The sequence below is a fragment of the Cervus elaphus genome, chromosome 19 (assembly GCF_910594005.1).
Source record: "Cervus elaphus chromosome 19, mCerEla1.1, whole genome shotgun sequence".
NCBI lineage: Eukaryota > Metazoa > Chordata > Mammalia > Artiodactyla > Cervidae > Cervus > Cervus elaphus.
Window position 1 is genome coordinate 18,514,649 of NC_057833.1, and position 21,073 is coordinate 18,535,721.

At 34.8% G+C, this 21,073-nt stretch overlaps 1 long non-coding RNA gene across 1 annotated transcript in view; it reads left to right on the top strand.

Moving 5' to 3' along the window:
* The first annotated feature begins 2,260 nt into the window (after positions 1 to 2,260).
* Positions 2,261 to 21,073, top strand: part of LOC122675990 — a 29,531-nt gene continuing 10,718 nt past the window's right edge. Inside the window, exon 1 of the long non-coding RNA XR_006335390.1 lies at positions 2,261 to 2,389. This is a non-coding gene — a long non-coding RNA (uncharacterized LOC122675990). The remainder of the gene's footprint in view (positions 2,390 to 21,073) is intronic.

A 21,073-nucleotide genomic window follows, 5' to 3' on the forward strand; every position in this document is an offset into this window, starting at 1 on the left:
CAGTCTTAATTTTAGTATGAAATAGTATTTCTGTTTAGACAGAAATTCAACTTTTCATGTCCCTAAATGACTTTGCTACATGTCTTCTACTAAATGTTATTAATTCAGTTATACCAAAAGGTTAAATAAATCTAACAAGTTAATCTCTGTACTTTATCTTTTCTCCTTCTTGTATAACTAAGTCCATCTGCCAGAAGAATTTGTCCTGGTCAAACAGTGACAGGACAAGCTCTTGTTTCATTTTAACCAGATAGTCTCTCTTGTTAAATCGTAAACATATGATAGGAGCCCAGTCTCATTATCTCCAAATTTATCTTCCTTCACCCTCCCTTACCTCCTCCTGTGAATAATTATTACAGTGCTCTGAAGATAGTAGGTCATTTTATTTAGGGAACTGTTACAATTACAAACATTATTTTGTCCCATGAACCATGCTAAATAACAGTGTATACGTAAATTCCCATCAAATTTTCACAAGTTGACACTATCACTATTATTACCCTTTTATAAAATAAGAAACTAATGTTTAACAGTGTAAAGTCACTTGTTGAAGGTCACATAACTGTTAGTGGAGGTCTGGGACTCAGTACTAGGAATTCTAACTCTAGATCCCATCTCTTACTCAAGCACTCTGTGACTTCACCTCCTGCCTCCCTAAAGAGATTGATTGGTTTTTAACTGGCATACTTTTAGATCTCCTGTGACCCTATCTTGTGATTCTGCATTTGTGTTGCTTCATTTATGTCCAGTCTTTAGTGCCGCTCAAGCATGCTGTGCTTTAAGTGCAGATGACCAAGCAGCCACAACACAGTACTTCTGTTATTGTGCTATGAAGAACAGTGTTTTTGGCATACAATTTGCCCAGACCACTCTAGTTCTACTCAACCTCCTCTCATTTTTATTGCTTTGACTGTTGAATTCTTAGCTCCATATCCTGCATTTGTAACAGTTTCTATTCTATATATTTGAAGTCCCTTCTAGACATTTAACTTTTTTTTTTTTAAACTGTCATAGATTGTGCTTATGCCTTTGATTTAAGGCCCACTTCAGCTGTGAGTGAGGTTCCTTTCTTCAAAATCCTGTTTTCTTAGCTCATCTTCATTCTGTCCACCAGGGGAGGGGTATTTGGATTTGTGTGACTGAGTCATATTAGTTCAATTATAAGGGATTATGTATAAACTAGAATATTAATATATTTTATTTACAGTGAGAACTGTGTCACAGAAATCAGGATAGTACCATGTTTCACAGTGGCATTTCTTTCTGAAAAAAATAGCAAGGTTTATAATAGCCAGGACATGGAAGCAACCTAGATGTCCGTCAGCAGACGAATGGCTAAGAAAGCTGTGGTACATATACACAATGGAATATTACTCAGCCATTAAAAAGAAAACATTTGAATCAGTTCTAATGAGGTGGATGAAACTGGAGCCTATTATACAGAGTGAAGTAAGCCGGAAAGAAAAACACCAATACAGTATACTAACGCATATATATGGAATTTAGAAAGATGGCAATGATAACCCTGTATGCGAGACAGCAGAAGAGACACAGATGTATTGAAGCTTTTCGACTCAGTGGGGGAGGGCGAGGGCGGGATGATATGGGAGAATGGCATTGAAACATGTAAATTATCATATGTGAAATGAATCGCCAGTCCAGGTTCAATTCATGATACAGGATGCTCGGGGCTGGTGCACTGGGATGACCCAGAGGGATGGGATGGGGAGGGAAGTGGGAGGGGGGGTTTCAGGATGGGGAACACATGTACACCCGTGGCAGATTCAAGTCAATATATGGCAAAACCAATACAATGTTGTAAAGTAAAATAAATTAATTAACTAAAAAAAAAAAAGCAAGGTAAGAAAAAATTGAAAAGAGAGTGTTGTTTGATGGGCATAGGATCAAGCAAGAATAGTAGCTGGATAATCTTAATGGATAATGCATTCTTATCCACAGCAGGACACTGTTTCCTCAGGAGGCACCTACATTCCTGACACAGTGTCAGTGAAGTAGTGGTAAGTTCTCATTCACTGACTTTAGTTAATATTTGGTTTTAGTAGTTATTCCTCTAACTTGATTAGGTTTTTGTTTTCATTTATTCATTGACTAATTCATTTAAAGATATTTATTCAACACATACTATGTGCTAAGCACTGAGTAAATCATGAAGACACCATATTAACAAGGCAGACATAGTTTCTGTCCTCACTGAACTTACAGTTTAGTGATGGAGTCAGTTACTAAAGAAGTAACCACAAGAAAATGATTTACAGCTGCCTTCATTACTCTGAAGAAAAAGTGAGTGGTGTTGTGAGGTTGCAAAACAGAGGACCCAGTTTTCTGTGGGAAGTCAGAGGAGACTTTCCTGTGGAAGAGATTTTTTAAGGTAGGCTTCCTTTGTGACTCTAGTAAAGAATCTGCCTGCAGTGCGGGAGACCTGGGTTTGATCCCTGGGTTAAGAAGATCCCCTGGAGAAGTGAAAGCTACCCACTCCAGCATTCTAGCCTGGAGAATTCCTTGGACACAGTCCATGGGGGTCACAAAAAGTCGGATACCACTGAGCAACTTTCACTTTAGCATTTATAGCATGACAGAGAAGTAGAGGAAGAGACTTTTAAGCAGTGGGGACATGGAGCAAGGTCCCCAGTGGGAAATAACTTGGGTATTTTAAGTAATTAACAGAGAGTAGATATACAGAAGCTTAGTGAATGAAGGAAAACATGATTAATAATGAAGGGCAGAGGTGAGGATATGGGAAGTGGAGACCATGCAGGGCATTCCTGAATGTATTACAGATTTCGAACTTTCTAAGAAGTTGTTGAAGGGTTTTTAAGCAAGGAAGAAACTAGTTAGAATTCCATTTTAAAATTATCAGTTTAACTGCTACTGCTATCAAGTATTTATGTGGTTAGGGTCAAGAGTGAAAACTGTTAGAAATAATCAGCTATTGCTTAGTTTAGGAATAAATTATTATGGCTTAAAGAATGGTTTTCTAGTCGTAGATAAAAACAGTTCCAGAAATATCAAGGATATAAAAATCAATAGGCTGTTTTTTCTTGCCATGGATTCCTGAGACTACACTTAAATCATTCTGACCAAATATGATTATATAAGAAACTCACAACAGAAATAACTGCCTGAGTTATTCTGCAGATGGATAACATTTTTCATTATGAATGATTGCATTATGCTTATGATTTTTACTTTAAGAGCCTCTTTTTAAGTTCTAAGGAGTAGAATATTGCTGACTCCTATAGATTTATTGCAGAGATCAATAATTATTTATTGAAATGTGCATAGTGGTGAGTGTAGTCATAGCAACCTAGAAGATTTTGGGAAAACCTGACCTGATTCCCAACTGTACAACCACTATAACTTCAGTCATTCTTTCATAGCAGTGTGAGTCCTTTTCTACCATTCACAGAAGGCTGCATGGAAACAATGATTATGAATCAGTTCAGAGATAAAGATGGCAAGGCAACCAAATTCAGGAAACTGTGGAGTTTATTTCCATAAAGTATGCTTAAATGAATATTTTAAAACATGATGATATGAGATTATTTTTTTTCTTGCAAAAAGAGTGTAATGATTTCAGATGCAGTTGTTTGAACAAGTCAGCATTTTTCTAAATCTATTTAGAACACTTTAATAATATACAGTAGTTTAAATAATTATAACTGAATCATTAAGTGACTTGCACCTCAGGACTTGAAAGCGTCAGGTCATGGTTAATCTTTTCCTTCAAATAAGTTACAGACTTTGCTGTTTTATACACTTAATAGTTGATTCAAGCTAATACAAACTGAAACAAAAATGAGCTGTGAACAGGGAGCTAGGGCTGTGTTCTTTAAATTTCAAAAGGTTCTTGCCAAGGGCTGACCTTTTTGTTGAAGACATTAGATTACATATCAAGGTATCAAACAGTATCAAACAGTAATTAACTCCTTCTTAATTCCTATACTGTTTTATCTATAGCAGTAGTTTTTAAACCTTTAAAAGATTTTGCATGTGTAGATGACATCTCCAAAAACTAGGCTGTCATTTCCTTGAGATAATTGTTTTGTATTCATAGTGACTTGCCTTCAAGCAGATGTTTAGTAGCCCTATGCAAAATATGGAGCTATATATCCTTGTCAGTACCTCACATACTTCTTGATAAGTAACTTTGCATCGTTCCTAGGACACCTGAAAGTCACATTTTTAAACATCATTTAAGAAGCATCATGTTGTATCATTTTAGTCATAAAATCCCTGCCACTGTTGCCTGTTTTATGGCGGGTTTAAAATTTAAACTGATATAATTAAAATCTTCACTCAAAACAAGATACAAATGGGATTAGGGGGTAATTACTGGTTCAGAAACTGGACTAAATGAAACTGAGAAAGATCAGGCACCAGTATCACAGACAGCAGTGTTAAAGTCATTCAGAATTAAGCCTTTTAAAAATGACACCTCTTACTTTAAGAAAGAAGCCTATAGAAAATCATTCAGAGAACTTCCAAAGATATTTTTAAATAGTACACATGTTATTGAAGGCTCATCTCCTATTTTTATTCTAACAATACTTAAATTATGAAAACAGTAGGTTCTCCACTCAGCGCTATGGTGGCTGTGTCTGCATAGGAAAGCAAAGGAGAGAGTTGAGACCATTATTCCTGAAACACCAGTAAGATTAAATAACCTTTTGCATGAGGAAGAAGTGGGATGTTTTTAAACATTCACACTCTCATCCTTCATATATGTATGTGAAGTCAGTCTTTATTGGCATTTTTATCTATCCCCATGGGCTGCAGTTAAAGGACTAAATCAACTAATGGGATTCATGGCCTGGATTCTACCATGCTAACTCTAAATGAAAATATTCATTTTCTTAAAAACATTCCTTTGTTTGTGAATGCTTTAAAACTTATTATTCTTTTCTGTTTAGCTTGTATGTGTGCTCAGAGAATAAAATATAAGCAGATAGAAAAGTACAAACATAAGCTATAAACAGAAGGATAAACAGAGCAGAAGGATAAGTGAAGTTCAGCTCCAGTCCTTTCTCTGCTGTTCACACTGAAGAATCTGAGTCTCAGGACCTATGTCAACACAATAAAATAATTCTAGGGAATGTGTCTGATGCCCAATAATGCTAGCACAGGGGAAATATGACTAGAGTTTGAAAGATTATTCGTAGTTAAGAAGCAATCTTTGCTCCTTTGCTTTTTATTCTACCAACTTGTATGTGCCCACCTTCCATCTAATGAATGGTAGAATAACTCTTAATTGTTAGTATTTTAGTATGTATACAACTCATTTCCTGTTTTCACATTCAGTAGTACTTTGAGGCTACCCTTTTGTCCCTCTTCAGTGTTCAAGTCACATGTATAATGAACCTGCCACAAGATTAAATATAACATACAATTCCAATCAGACTACCTTATGATTAGCATGGAGTCTAGATACATGATGATACTTTTAAAATCAGGTAATCAGCAAATTCTGGGTATTTTGGTTATGCACAGCACAAAGGAAGTATCCTGTAGCATCATGAAGAGATACTGCCCTTTCTTACTCTGGATATGACTCATTCCTTGGCTCAGCCAGAATTTACTTCTTGGCACTGGATAAAACTTATGCCAGGGTTTAAAATATTTTACCTTCCTTCAAAGAAGATTAAGAGCAGTCCCTCATTTTTGGCATGTTAGTCTTCTCACTCTCTGACTTGAGAATGGTTTTAGATGGACAGAGGAAAAGCACTTCATAATTGAACATTTCCAGCAGCCCTGGGCCTTTTCCAGCATAGGAAGCTACTAAATATTTCTATCAAAAGCAGATGTGACTCCTTTTGCTAAATTCACCATTCTCATCCTCAGAATATCCTTTCTTACTGCTCTGAAAAGCACTATATGATTAGTGATGGACTATATATAGGAAATCATGTTCCTTATAAGGATTTCTTTTTTTTTTTACTTTGAATTCCATTATTACATTGATGTAGTAGTTTTCCCACTGAGAAGGATCTTGATATTAAAAATTATATACTCTCCCCTCTGAAAGTGAAAGTGTTAGTCACTCGGTCATATCTGACTCTTTGCAACCCCATGGACCGTAGCCCACCAGGCTCCTCTATTCACAGGATTTCCCAGGCAAAGAAGACTGGAGTAGGTTGCCACTTTCTTCTCCCAGGGGATCTTCCTGACCCAGGGATCGGGTCTCCTAGTAGGAGGATTCTTTAACATCTGAGGCACCATAAATTCCAAACTCCTTAGTATGCATTTAAGCCCTTCCCAGTATGACCCCAATCTGCCTTACCAGTTTCATCTTTATTCCTTTCAACTCACCAAAACTCTTCAGTTGTCATAACATTTTGTTCCCTTTTATACCCCTGTGCCTTTGTTCAAGTTGTGCAGTTACTCTCAACTTGGGATTTTACAGTGGAGTCCTAGTACTATAGGGTCCTTAATTAGGGAATGTTAATATGCATATCCTTCTGTGGCCCCGAACAAGGCCTGGCATTTTGAGATTACACTTACCTTGGATAGGTCTCTGAATATACTCTACAGAGAAAAGTATAGAACCAAACAGGAATGTCTCTAACTGGCATCTGATAGAAAACTTCTTTGCAATCTGAAGCAATATCAAAATTACTTTCTGATAACAATAATGATGATAAGGATGATGGTGGTGATTATCATCATAACTGTGTAATGGCCATCATTTTTAGGACACATACTGTGGGACAGCCATTGATCTAAAAGTTTTATGTACATTATTGCTAATACATCTTAACAAGGCTAACATGAAACTCATGATTTTTATTCTAGTCATGTTTTCAACCCCACCTTCCCTCTAGTCACCTGTCTCAGTAAAAGTCACCACCATCCACTCAGTTCTTCTAGCCAGAAGGTATAAAAACATCTTTGATTCTTTCCTTTGCTCATGATTTATATCTATTAGTAACTTCACCCATTGTTTCTATCTTCAGCATATATTTCACATCTGCTTCCTTCAATCTTCACTGCTACCAACAAGTTTAGGCTGGTATGTGGAAGAAAATAAAATTTAAAAAGTAAAAGCAATGCTATTAAATGCAATATGATATCCTGAGTTGGATCCTAGATCAGAAAAAAAAAAAAAAAAAAGGAAACTGTGAGGAAAAAAAAACTGTTGAAATATAAAGTTGTAGTTGAACTAATAATGGTGTACCAATTTTTAATTTTGACAATTGCATCATTAGTTCATGAGATATTGTTAGGGGAGCCTGGTTGAATGATACACATGAAATTCTCTTTACTATTTTTGCAGCTTTTCTGTACATCTAAAATTATTGCAAAGAAAAATTATTTTATAAACCCTACTTTCTTAGCTGCTATCTAGTTCCCCTCAGTCCATTTTTCACAGTTGCTAGAGTGATCTTTTCATAACATAAATTTGGCCATGTAACTTAGAGAGTTTAAGCATCTCAGAAAGATTAAAACAACCTGTCCAAGATTATATTGGTATTAATGGCTGAACAGGGAGTCTCACCCAGATCTGACAGAATTCACTGTATCTTAAGCATTTTACTCCTGGGTTCTCTATGTGAGCTGTAAACTCAATATGAATCACAAAAAAATCAGTGTCTCTCAGCTTTGCATATGTCCCACTCATGGTATAATTCAGTCTGAATCAAAATCCTAAGAAATCCACATCAATACCAACTAAACTGCTAGGTAAGAGAGTGAGAAAAAGGTGTTTTTGTTTTTTTTTTTTTAATGTTTTTCAGCTACAATGCAGTGTCTGAGATTTTTATCAAGGTATGATAAAAGTCTTTCTGCAAGGTTATTACAGTAGTCACAATTGCCTTCACCATGATGGCTTACAGGGATGGACATTCAAAAGGATACACTATCAAAAGGGTCATTAGCAGAGGTTCCACATCCTGAATACTGAGCTTCATTCTCCCCTTCCTTACGAAGCAGTAGCTGAATCATGAAGACATCCTTTGTAGTTTAGGCCCAGTTTAATGGGGAACTAAAACTATGTTTAAAAAAAAGACAAGGATTTTCAAGCTGTATTACTATAGGCTACTCAGCTTAGTATTAGGTCAAAGACCCCTAATATCCCAAGTTCTGTTTTCACAGAGGGAAGGCATTTAGCAATGAGACCTATGATCTCTGGTTATCTGCACGATCCTCATTAACCTTAGCTTTCTGTTGACCCATAGTAGCTTTAGTGGAGAAACTTGGACAAAAATATGAGATTGCAAGCTACAGTAGTCTTTTCTTGTCCAGTTGTCACTTCAGTTGTCAATAGCAGAAGACAGAGGAAAGCTGTGACAAGTCTAGACAGTGTGTTGAAAAACAGGGAAATTACTCTGCCAACAAAGGTCCGTATAGTTAAGGCTATGGTCGTCCCAGTGGTCACATATGGTCATAAGAGGTGGACCATAAAGAAGGCAGAGCCCAAAAAAATTGATGTCTTCAAACTGTGGTGCTGGAGAAGACTCCTGAGAGTCCCTTGGACAGCAAGGAGATCAAACTAGTCAATCTTGAGGGAAATAAACCCTGAATACTCCACGGAAGAACTGATGCTAAAGGTGAAACTACAGTATTTGGGTTATCTGATGTGAACAGCTGACTCATTGGAAAAGTCCCTGATCTGGGAAAGATCAAGGGCAGAAGGAAAAGAGAACGTCAGAGCTTGAGGTGACTGGACGGCACCACTGATGCAATGGACATGAACTTGGGCAAACTTCAGGAGGTTGTGAGGGACAGGGAGGCCTGGCATGCTGCAGTCCATGGGGCTGCAAAGAGTTGGACACAGCTGAGTGACAGGACAACAATAACAAAGAGCCCTAATATTCCAGGTTCGGTTTTCATGGGGTGGAAGATATTTAACCCTGAGACCTATCATCTCTGGTTATCTGTGGGATCCTCATTAGACTAACTTTCTCTTGAACCATGGTAATTTTAGTGAAGAAACTTGGACAAAAGGATAAGATTACAAACTACAGTAGTCTTTGCTTCTAGTTGTCACTTCAGTTGTTAATTGCAGAAAACAGAGGAAATCTTAATGCCTATAGTACTCATTTAACAAAGATTTTTAGTTGTTGGGATTTGTGTTTTTATATTTTTCATTTGTTTTGACATTTTCATCTTTTAAGATAAGAGCATAATCCACAATATTACAAAAATAATAATGACTCAGAGCAGAATCTACATACCACAGTGATAGTTGGAGATCCTCAGCTCTTTAAAACAAATCTGATCATGTTGCAATTTCATAACTATAAGCAATCAAAAAATGCATTTTATTAGGAGATGCAAAAGGCCTTTTGTGTTTCTTAGATTTCAGCATGCTGTAAAGCTCCAGTGAAATATATTGTTTATGAGCATTTGCAAGGCATGGGAAAGTTTTCCCTGTGCGTTATTAATTATTACCATATCTGCCCTCTATACAATATCATGTTTTTACGTAAGCTAGTTATTCAGAAAAATTCAAGTTGATATGCTTACTGACTTTTACACTGGGTCAAGATACGAATCTCAATCCGTGTCTCATGTTCATAGCTTTTGTAAGTTGTATGTTAACTTTTTTACATATGTTTGTAGCATTTTTATTAATGGAAATAGTAATAAAAGCATGTTGAATATAGGTACATATAGCTATATATTTGAAGGTTTTACTTTAAAATCCCAATATATTAAATAGTGCTTAATATCATATTTTTATATTTTAATTTTATATAAGCTTACTTTACATTTGAGTGATTCATTATCTCTACATCCCTGATTCTATTTAATAAGCAAGATATCCTTATGTTACATCTTCTAAAACACAGTGTACTATATATCATTTATTTGGTTTGACAGCCATTTGAAGTTCTGCAATTCTTTCACACAATAACTTCTAAGATATTTGAATGAATTATACTCTAGATGTATTAAAAGATGCAAATGTACAATTTAGGATCATTTTTTTCTAATAGAATTAGAATTCAAACACTGTATATTTCAAGAACCCCATAAAATGCCAACAGGGATATGCAGTTTTAGTGCAAAGTCAACATTCAAGACAGCTAAAGTGTAGCACCACAGTAGCAAGCTTCCTTATAGCCAAAAAAGAACTCTGAATTTACATAAGCTGAAAATAAATAAATACCTGCAAATTATTTTAAAAGTATGTCATTGTATTTGCCTTACATGTTTACTTTTGGTCTAATTTTACCATCAGCTAAATTTTCGTTGATTGCCTTATTGTTTCCTTTGGTAGGAGAGAATAGAATGTGATCATAGTAGCATTTCAAAGCAAACATTAGTACAATGAAAGATCAGAAAGATAAATTCAAGAAACAATTCCACCTGCCATTGCATCAAAAACAATAAAATACCTAGGAATAAACCTACTTAAGGAAACAAAAGTCCTGTACTCAGAAAACTGTAAGAAGCCTGTGAAGGAAAGCAAAGAAGACAAAAACAGATGGAAAGATATATCATGTTTGTGGATTGGAATAATCAGTATTGTCAAATGACTATACTACCTAAGGCAATCTACAGATTCAGTGCAATCCCTATGAAATTACCAATGACATTTTTCACAGAAGTGGAACAAAAAATTCTTAAAATTTGTAGAGACACAAAAGACCTCAAATAGCCAAAGCAATCTTGAGAAAGGAAAACAGAGCTGGAGGAATCAGGCTCCCTGACTCCAGACTATACTACAAAGCTGCAGTCATCAAAATAGTATGGTACTGGCACAAAAGTGGAAATATAGATCAATGGAACAGGATAGAAAATCCAGAAATAAGCCCATGCACATATGGTTATGACAAAAGAGGCAAGACTACATAATATCAGAAATACAGTCTCTTTAACAAATGGTGCTGGGAAAACTGGACAGCTACATGTGAAAAAAATGAAATTAGATCATTCTTTAACTTGATACACAAAAAATAAGCTCAAAATGGATTAAAGACCTAACTGTGACCCAGACACTGTAAAATTCCTAGGAAATCACAGCAATATTTATTTTGATGTGCTTCCCAGAATAATGGAAATAAAACCAAAATTAAAGAAATGGAACCTAAATAAATCAAAAGCTTTTGCTTAACAGAGGAAACAATAACAAAACAGAAAAGCAATCCACAGGTTGTGAGAAAATACTTGCTAATGATGTGATTGATTAGAGATTAGTCTTCAAAGATGCTTAGCAACATCAAAAAAACAACCCACTCAACAAATGGGCAGAAGACTTAAAGTAGACACTCCTCCAAAGAAGACATACAGATGACCAATAGGTACATGAAAAAATGTTCAGCATCACTGATTATTAGAGAAATGCACATCAAAACTACAATGAGGTATCACCTCACACCAGCCAGACTGGCTATCATCAAAAAATCCCCAAAGAGTAAATGCTGGAGAGGGTGTGGTGAGAAGGAAAACTCTCTACATTGTTGATGGGAAGGTAAATTGTAAACTGCTACAGCCACTGTGGAGACCAGTATGGAGGTTCCTTAAAAAAATAAAAATAGAGCTATCATATGACCCTGCATATATTCAGAGAAGAACATGATCTGAAAGGATACATGTGCCCCAATATCCTCACAGCACTGTTTACAATAGCCAAGACATGGAAGCAACCTAAATGTCCATTGACAGAGGTCCATTGACAGAGGAATGGATAAAAAAAGAAGTGGTATATATACGCAATGGAATATGACTCAGCCATTAAAAAGAATGAAATAATGCCATTTGCAGCAACATGGATGAACCTAGAGAGTGTCATCCTTAGTGAAGTAAGTCAGACAGAGAAGGGAAAATATTGTATGACATCTCTTAATTGTGGAATCTGAAAAGAAATAATACAAATTAACTTAGTTACAAAACAGACTTACAGACTTAAGAGAAAGAGTTTTGGTTGCTGGGGGAAAGGACATGGGGAAGGGATAGCTAGGAAGTTTGGGATGAATATGTGCACATGCTATACTTAAAAATGGACAACCAAAAGTGCTATATAGAACATGGAACTCTGCTCAATGTTATGTCACAACCTGGATGGCAGGGGATTTTGTGGGAGAATGAATACATGCATATGTATGACTGAGTCCCTTCTTTGTTCACTTGAAACTATCACAACATTGTTTGTTAATCAGCTATATACCCCAATACAAAATAAAAAGTTAAAAAAAAATAACAAAAAAGATTCAAATGTTAGTAAGAACGTAAACGACTTTTGTTCTTTTATTAAAGTCTGACATTACCTAAGTGAAAACGTGGTTAGCTATGCATTAATATTTGAATCTTATAAGATAGAAATATATTTTATATATTATTCATATGATGAGCCATGCACTTCTTCACTCATCAGCTAAATTTACCTCACCATTATCCACAACAGGATCAGAGACTGAAATATATGAGTAGAGATAGTCATCATCTGTCACTAAGTGTGAAATCTTGTAGTGATATATTTGGATGGTATAGAAGAAATAAAAAAATTAAATTGCACATCTCTTTAAAGGAAAGTTGTGCATAAAATTTGTATATGTATGACCTACTTTATTTACCACTCTTGGCTGGATTAATATTTCAATAGAATTTTCAGTAAAATGTTAAAACTATCAGCTAAGCAATGATAACAGTGAAGACATCAACAAAGCCTATTAAATTATTGCTCTTATTTATAAACATTTAAACAACTGAGCACAAGCTTCACTAATGCACATCTGTGCACTACTAGGGAAATTCCTTTGCTTTGGGTGCTGTTGAGGAAGATAAAACTAAGTTTTGTAGATCCTCTCTCTTTCCCTCTGTCCCTCTTTTCCTTCCTTCCTCCCTCCCATCTTTCCTGTCTTTCTTTTCACTATTTTCTCCCCAGAGACAAGCTCACATTACTCAGTTTCTTCAGCCTTATTTCCTTTAGGTCAGTGTGTATATTACTAGTACAAAAACGCAAGAAAAGTACAAGAAGTTACTAGTTTCCCATACAGTCATAGTTCTTGCCACCTCTTCCCCACTCCATCCCCCTCTATCTCTTCTCATCTTTGCCCTGGGTTACATACCAAAAGGCTGTAAACTTTTGCAAGAATTCATAGGCCTTACATATTTTAAAACTTTGTTCATGTATTTAGTCAACAAATATTTACATACTGTCTGTTGTCATGAAGGCTGTGTATTCAAAATAATGGGGGGAAATGATAGTATTGTAGCTATTCTACAAACAAGATAGGATCCATAAAGCTCAGAAGTTTGATCAGAATGCATTTTCCATAGCTATGCAAAATATGGTCCTAGACAAGAGCTACAGAAGACTTAAAGAGAGTCTGTATTCTCAATTGCTTATAATATAATGGATAAGTCAATAATTCTTGGTATAGACAGGCAAAGTGACTGAAGGACACTTAGGGTAAAATATTCCAACATATTTTATCTAAATCAGCATAGCATAAATTGCATACATGAGTATTTGAGAGAATATCAAAATTTTGTTGTATCAGTAAAGGTCTGCTGGATGATGGAAGTTTGAAAGTAAATTTAGGTGTTCATGAGAGATGTGTATTTTCAGAAAATAAAAGGATAACCACTGTGATTTGTACAAACATGGAAATTAGCAAATTACAAACACTGAAAGATAAAGGATTTACTTGGATGCAACTAAAGATGCTTGCTGAGAACAGTAGATCTCTAAGTTCAGGTTGATGAGTGAGTATATCAGAACTACCTTAGGAGCTTTTTCCACTGACTACACCCTGTCTTCTCTCTCGTTTGGTTTTCTGTGTGCAATATATATTTGTTTATTACCTTTTTGTGATGCCTTTTGTAGTGGAAATAAGATTGGAACTCTGCATGTTGCAGTTAGCATAGGCAGAGAGTAGTTTGCAGAGAAATTTCCCAAAATTGATATCCCTTCTTTAGACAAGTGATTTATAGAAATGCTAATTTAATTTTGAAATGGGGTAGAAGTAGTGCATTTATCATCTCAAAGTGGGGTGGCCATGTTTAAATTAACAAGAAGAGAAGTGATTTATTGTCAAACTTAAGCCTGGTTTGTTTAACAAATAAAACATTAGTAACCAGACTTTATGTATTATTCAGCATTCTACAGTATATTTTACCCTATTTTTAACCTTTAATTTAAATCTTCTTAAAATTTCATCTGTGCAGTGATGCATTATGTATGTTTATTTGATAAAGTTGTTAGTAAATAAAATCCATATATGTGTGTATATATTTGTATGTACAAAATATATGTATTTTAAAGTTATTAAAGCAGTACTCAGATATCAGTTATCTACATTTATAAAGAGAGAAGAGTTTATGATCCAGATTAAGGAGTAATTTCAGTATCATTTGATAAAGTTTAAGTTAAAAATACCGATAGAGAAGAACAATATTATAGCTAATGAAAACTGTTTAAATTACATATTTAAACAGGAATAATCATAAATCAAGGATATATTGCATGACAAATTGCCAACATCTGTTGAATCATAGAAAAAGCAAGAGAATTCCAGAAAAACATCTATTTCTGCTTCATTGATTATGCTAAAGCCTTTGTGTGGATCACAACAAACTGTGGAAAATTCCTTAAAGAGACCACCTTACCTGCCTCTTGAAAAACTTGTATGCAGGTCAAGAATCAAATTGCCAACATCCGTTGGATCATACAAAAAGCAAGAGAGTTCCAGAAAAACATCTACTTCTGGTTTATTGACTATGCCAAAGTCTTTGACTGTGTGGATCACAACAAACTGGAAAATTCTTCAAGAGATGGGAATACTAGACCACCTTACCTGCCTCTTGAGAAATCTGTATGCAGGTCAAGAAGCAACAGTTAGAACTGGACATGGAACAACAGACTGGTTCCAAATTAAGAAAGGAGTACATCAAGGCTGTATGTTGCCCCCCTGCCTATTTAACTTATATGCAGAATACATCATGCGAAATGGTGGACTGGATGAAGCACAGACTGGAATCAAGAATGCTGGGAGAAATATCGATAACCTCATATATGCAGATGATACCACCCTTATAGCACAAAGCGAAGATGAACTAAAGAGCTCCTTGATGAAAGGAAAGAGCAGAGTAAAAAAGCTGGCTTAAAACTCAGCATTCAAAAAACTGAAGATCCTGGCATCTGGTCCAATCACTTCATGGCAAATAGATGGGGAAACAATGGAAACAGTGAGAGATTTTATTTTCTTGGGCTCCAAAATCACTGCAGGTGGTGACTGCAGCCATGAAATTAAAAGACACTTGCTCCTTGGAAGAAAAGCTATGATAAATGTAGACAGTATAGTAAAAAGCAGATAGTTTGCCAACAAAGTACCATATAATCAAAGCTATGGTATTTCCAGTAGTCATGTATGGAGGTGAGATGTGGACCATAAAGAAGGCTGAGTGCCAAAGAATTGATGCTTTAACTGTGGTACTGGAGAATACTCTTGAGGGTCCATTGGACTGCAAGGAGATCAAACCAGTCAATTCTAAAGGAAATCAATCCTGAATATTCATTGGAAGGACTGATGCTAAAGCTGAAGCTCCAATACTTCAGCCAACTGATGCAAAGAGCCAACTCATTAGAAAAGATCCTGGTGCTGGGAGAGATTGAAGGCAGGAGGAGAAGGGGACAACAAAGGATGAGATGGTTGGTTGGCATCACCGACTCATTGGACATGAGCTTGAGAAAGCTCTTGGAGATAGTGAAGGACAGGGAAGCCCCGCATGTGGTAATGGGGTCACAAAGATTCAGACATGACTGACTGAACAAGAACAACAATGAAAACTATTTAAAATTACATATATTTGGTTCTGGAATAGTCATAGATCTAGGATATATTACATGACAAATCACAGTAAATTTTTAATAAATAATTATTTTTTAAAAGTATTCATAATTGGGTTATGTTCCTTAAATAAACTCTGATATGGGGTAAAGGAAAAAATTATGCTAACACAGCCCCCAATTACTGTGTTGTAATGATTTAAGTATTATTTGGAAAAAACACTAATTAAAAGAGAGAACTTCATTTTACACGTCTATAACATGAATTAAGCGAATTGTCTTAGTTTGCATCATTACCTCCATTTATCCTTATAATTTCTTTTGCATTAAAATATACTTTTTGTGCTCCCTGACATCATACACAAAAATAAATTCAAAATGGATTGGAGACCTAAATGGAAGTTTGTATACTATGAAACTCTTGTGCCTGCTAAGTCGTTTTCAGTCATGTTTGGCTCTGCGATTTATGGGGTCGCAAAGAGTCGGACACGACTGAGCGACTGAACTGAACTGAACTGAACTGACTCTTTGCGACTCCCTGGACTGTAGCTCTCCAGGCTACTCTGTCAATGGGATTCTCCAGGCAAGAATACTGGAGTGGGTTGCCATGCCTTCCTTCAGGGGATCTTTCCAACACAGGGATGGAACCCATGTCTCTAACGTCTACTGCATTGGCAGACAGGTTCTTTACTGCTAGAGCCACAAGGAAAAAACATGCAGAACACTCTTTGACATAAATTGCAGCAGTATCTTTTTTGATCCACCTCCTAGAGTAAAATAAATAAATAGAACATAATAAACAGGACCTAATTAATCTTAAACATTTTTGCACAGCAAAGAAAACCATAAACAAGAGAAAACATTTATCAAAATGGAAGGAAATATTTGCAAATGAAGCAACCCACAAGGGATTAATCTCTGAAATATACAAACAGCTCATGTAGCTTAGTATCAAAAAAAAAAAAAAAGCAATAAATAAATGGGCAGAAGATCTAATATTTCTCCAAAGACATACAGATGTTTAAAAAAAAGCACATGAACACAAGCTCAACATCACTAATTATTAGAGAAATACAAATTAAGACTACAATGTAGTATCACCTCACAGCAGTCAGAATGGCCATCATCAAAAAATTTACAAACAATAAATTCTGGAAAGGGTGTGGAGAAAAGGAACTCTCCTACCATGCTGTTGGGAATGTAAATTGGTACAGCCATTATGGAGACCAGTCTGGAGATTCCTTACACAACTGAAAATAGAACTCTCATATGATCCAGCAATCCCACTCCTGAGTATATATCCAGAGAAAATTATAATTTGGAAAGATACATGCACCCCAATGTTCATGACAGCACTATTGACAATAGTGAGGGCATGGAAGCAACCTTAATGTCCATCAACAGATGAATGGATAAAGAAAATGTGGTGCATATATTCATTGAAATATTACTCAGCCATAAAAAAGAGCAAAGTAATGCCACTTGCAGCAACATGTATCGACCTAGAGATTGTCCTACTGAGTGAGCTTAAGTCAGACACAGAAAGACATATCTACAATATCACTTATACATGGAATCTTAACAAAGGGTACAAATGAACTTATCTACAAAACAGAAATTGAGTTACAGATTTAGAAAACAAAATTATGGTGTAAGGAGGGGAGGGATAAATTGGGAGACTGAGAGTGATATATACACACAAAATACTTACTTTTAATTATGATTGGTTTAATTATTGTTAAGGGTTGATTTCATGTCCAATGACTATGTCAAATAATGGAAATTGAAATGGCTTAGAATCACATTGGAAGATACAGTGAACCAACTTTGGGGTTTAACTCCTCCAAAGGTAGAACATCAAAAAATTATTATGAAAATCTAGTTCAGACTTTCTCTGCTAAGACATTATCAAATGGTCTTCAAAAAGAGAAAACATTTTTTATTTTTTTCTCTTCTCTTTCCATTGTCCTTCTTGTTGAGGAAGTTTTACTAAAGGAAAAAGGAGAGGTCATGGACCTAATTATTCCACAGACAGATTATTTTTACCCATTAATATTTTCTTTGCCCACCTTCCTCTTATTACCTGCTGGAAATATAAAGCATCTAATAAACCATTAATTAGAAATAAAGGACTAGATTTCACTTTTGAATACAAATTTTGTGAAGAAGAGCATAAGCAAGTAAAAAAAAAAATCCCAATTCAATTCAGTGCATATAACATGCCCAATTTAGGTACATTTTAGTTTTTTTTTTTTCCTGCAAATTACAGTATATGGTTAATAGTTTACATATTGAAAGACTTGTTTTATTATAAAGCTAGTTATGAAAGGCAAAAAAAGAGACATTTTAAGATAAATTGCCATAATTCTTCAGGGAAAAAAAACCTTTAGAATTCAAATGAACAATATAACAGCTAAATGGAAAGTTTAAATTGCAAATAAGGGAAATCTGCTGAAAATGTGTGGATTCCAGTAGGAAGAATGGGTTGTAATACAGGTATTTTACATTATTATGTTTGATTAAACCAATATTTTGAATGCCATGGCAAAGACAGAGGGCATTTTAGAGTAGGAAAAGCAGGGCTTTGAGATTTTAAAGGTAAGGTCCACATTTTTAAAGCATTTGGTGGTTCTCTCTTGATCTTCAGAAGTGGTTCTAAGTTTATTATTTTAGGTTCTGACTTTTTTCACTGGACTTATAAATTATTTCACAGTGAAGTGAGATATGTTGAATTATTTTCTCAGCTTCAGGTGCCAGATAAGTGAATTGAACACTTTGCCATTGGGTGAGGGGTTTCTCATCATTCCCTCGTTTTTCCTTAGCACCTGATCTGAGCTTAGTGATGGTGCCCTTAGTTACAAGAATATCTTGTTAGTGAGTCAGAAACAGAAGTAGAAGCAGAGCTGTCAGGAATAGTGAAAGGAATAAGATCAGGAGCAAGAAGAGAACTTTTCATTCCTTCACATAATCAGATGACAACCTTGTTTCAGCATCCTTTTTCAGAGCTAACTTTGCCACCCCAGGTTAGACAAGTAATGCTCTTGTTTTAAATTCTACCAAAAATCATTATGTAGTCTTTCATCATGAAAATAAACTCTAAACCCCAAAAGTTCCTAGTACAGTAGGTCAAAAGCACAAAAACCCTGAATTCAGATATAATACGGTATCGGTAATGTGGTACTTTTCCTCTTCACGAGAATGGTCTGCTAATTCCTCTTCAGGAGAATGGTCTGCTAATTATTACAATTGAATTAAAATGAAGTACTCAGGTTTGTTTTTAACTGGTTATTAGCACATTCTTTTTGATGAAACTTTTTTTGATACAATTGAATACACTGTAAATTCTATCAGTTCACTATACTCATAAACACATGGATGAATTAATACACTAAAGCAATATTTAATTATGTGTGCTGGGCCTTTTTATACTGGGTGTTAATGAAGAAAGCCTTCTTTTTACTAGTGTTCGTCTATGTTTTAATGTTTGAAGGTATTGGAGGGTTTGGGTCACCCATAAATTTATGATAAAGTCTTCCTGGCTATATATCTTTGAAGTTCATCACAAGTATCAGTTTCTATTAAAATTTTAAAATCATACGAAAAACCATCTATATCTATGCAATACAGAAGAAACAATATGTATTCTCAAAAATATGTATATTATTTTCAGGAGCAAATATTATCAGAATTAAAGAGTATAGTCAAACCATTACCTCTTCACAACTAGCAGACCTGGTGTATACCTTCCTTCTTGATTGAAAATCTTTGCCTTCAATTTATATTTTGTAAAATCATGCTAGAAATGATTACGTCTGATTATTATTACTAGTATTATATATTATATATCAAGGATGTTATTTAAAAAAGTAAAATAGGATGCTGAATGTCTTAAGTCCTTTACTTATATTTACCTTTAAGATTTCATTTTTTTCTATGTATCTAAATAAATTACAAAGATCTTATCAAATTAATAAAGCTGCTGAAATTGTTTTTACCTGTAAAATTTATTTTGGAAATAAAAAAATGAAAAAAACACTTGCTTTTCATTTGACTTGTGTTGCATATTTATGAGATTAGTTTCTTTTCTGTGAGGACTTGACTTGAATCACAGTTTGACTGAGATTTGTCCCCTATGACTTAAATAATAAAATGAAACAAATTGGAAGATAAAAGACTTTTAAATTCAAAGATACTAATTACAGAGTTACTTTTTACATGTGAATATTCCCAAAGTGAAGACTCATAATTTCATCCAGCTTTACTTGGACGGTAGCTAAACAGAAGCAAGGAAAGTAAATGCATAAAACTGAAATTATTATACATGAAAGAAAAATATCCATAATTTACATGTATGTATAATCCGGCATATATAAACTATATACATGTATATACAATGTATATACATATATAATAGTACTATATTTATATACACACACACATGATTGCCCAATTACACATGTGTTATTGCTCCTATTTAAAAAGGCATATAGTATATTTGTTACGCAGAATACTTACATAGTAAAATTTTTGATAGTTATTTATGTTCTGTTTACCTGAATTTTCACAGCTGAAACTTTTGAGCTAAACATGTTAGAAATGCCTAAGCTCAGACTTCCCTGGAGATCCAGTGGTTAAGACTCTACACTTCGACTGCAGGGGGCACAGGTTCCATCCCTGGTCAGGGAAGTTCCGCATGCCGCATGGTGCGGCAAAAAGGAAAAAAAGAAAAGAAAATGTTTAAGCTCAAATTCAACTGCTCAAGTCACTTAAGATGAAATCTTCTTATAGTCATTTCCTCTCTATTATCTTAACTCATTACAGTCATATGTCTTACGTTTTGTGGAGCATCTTGTTAATGATTCCTTTGTCATAGCCATTTTACAAAAAAATACATCTATTGGCTTAGACAGCATAATTACAAAAGGTTAGGACTGTATGAGCAATGAATGTATACTAAGTGGGTCAAAATAATGTGTTACAATGGTCAAAGAAAAGTTATGTTCTGTGATTGCATTATCAATTTTCATAATTCTAAACACAAATATTCTTTGTAGATAGCAAGAATTTAAAACTAGGATTCCTAGATAAGGGAAAAAAAAAACTTTTCAAACTCAGTAAACTTTCCTTGTGATCTCTCTTTCTAAACTTTTATTTAATATATGGTGGTCATTATCCTTACATTTTTTAGTATTTTGCAATTAGATGAAATAATACTTTTTAAGTAAAAACCTAAAAGTATTCACATAATAATACTGTATAGAAAAATAATGTGTTAAAACTAGTAGTGAGTCAAACTAACATTTCACTTTCAAGTATTTT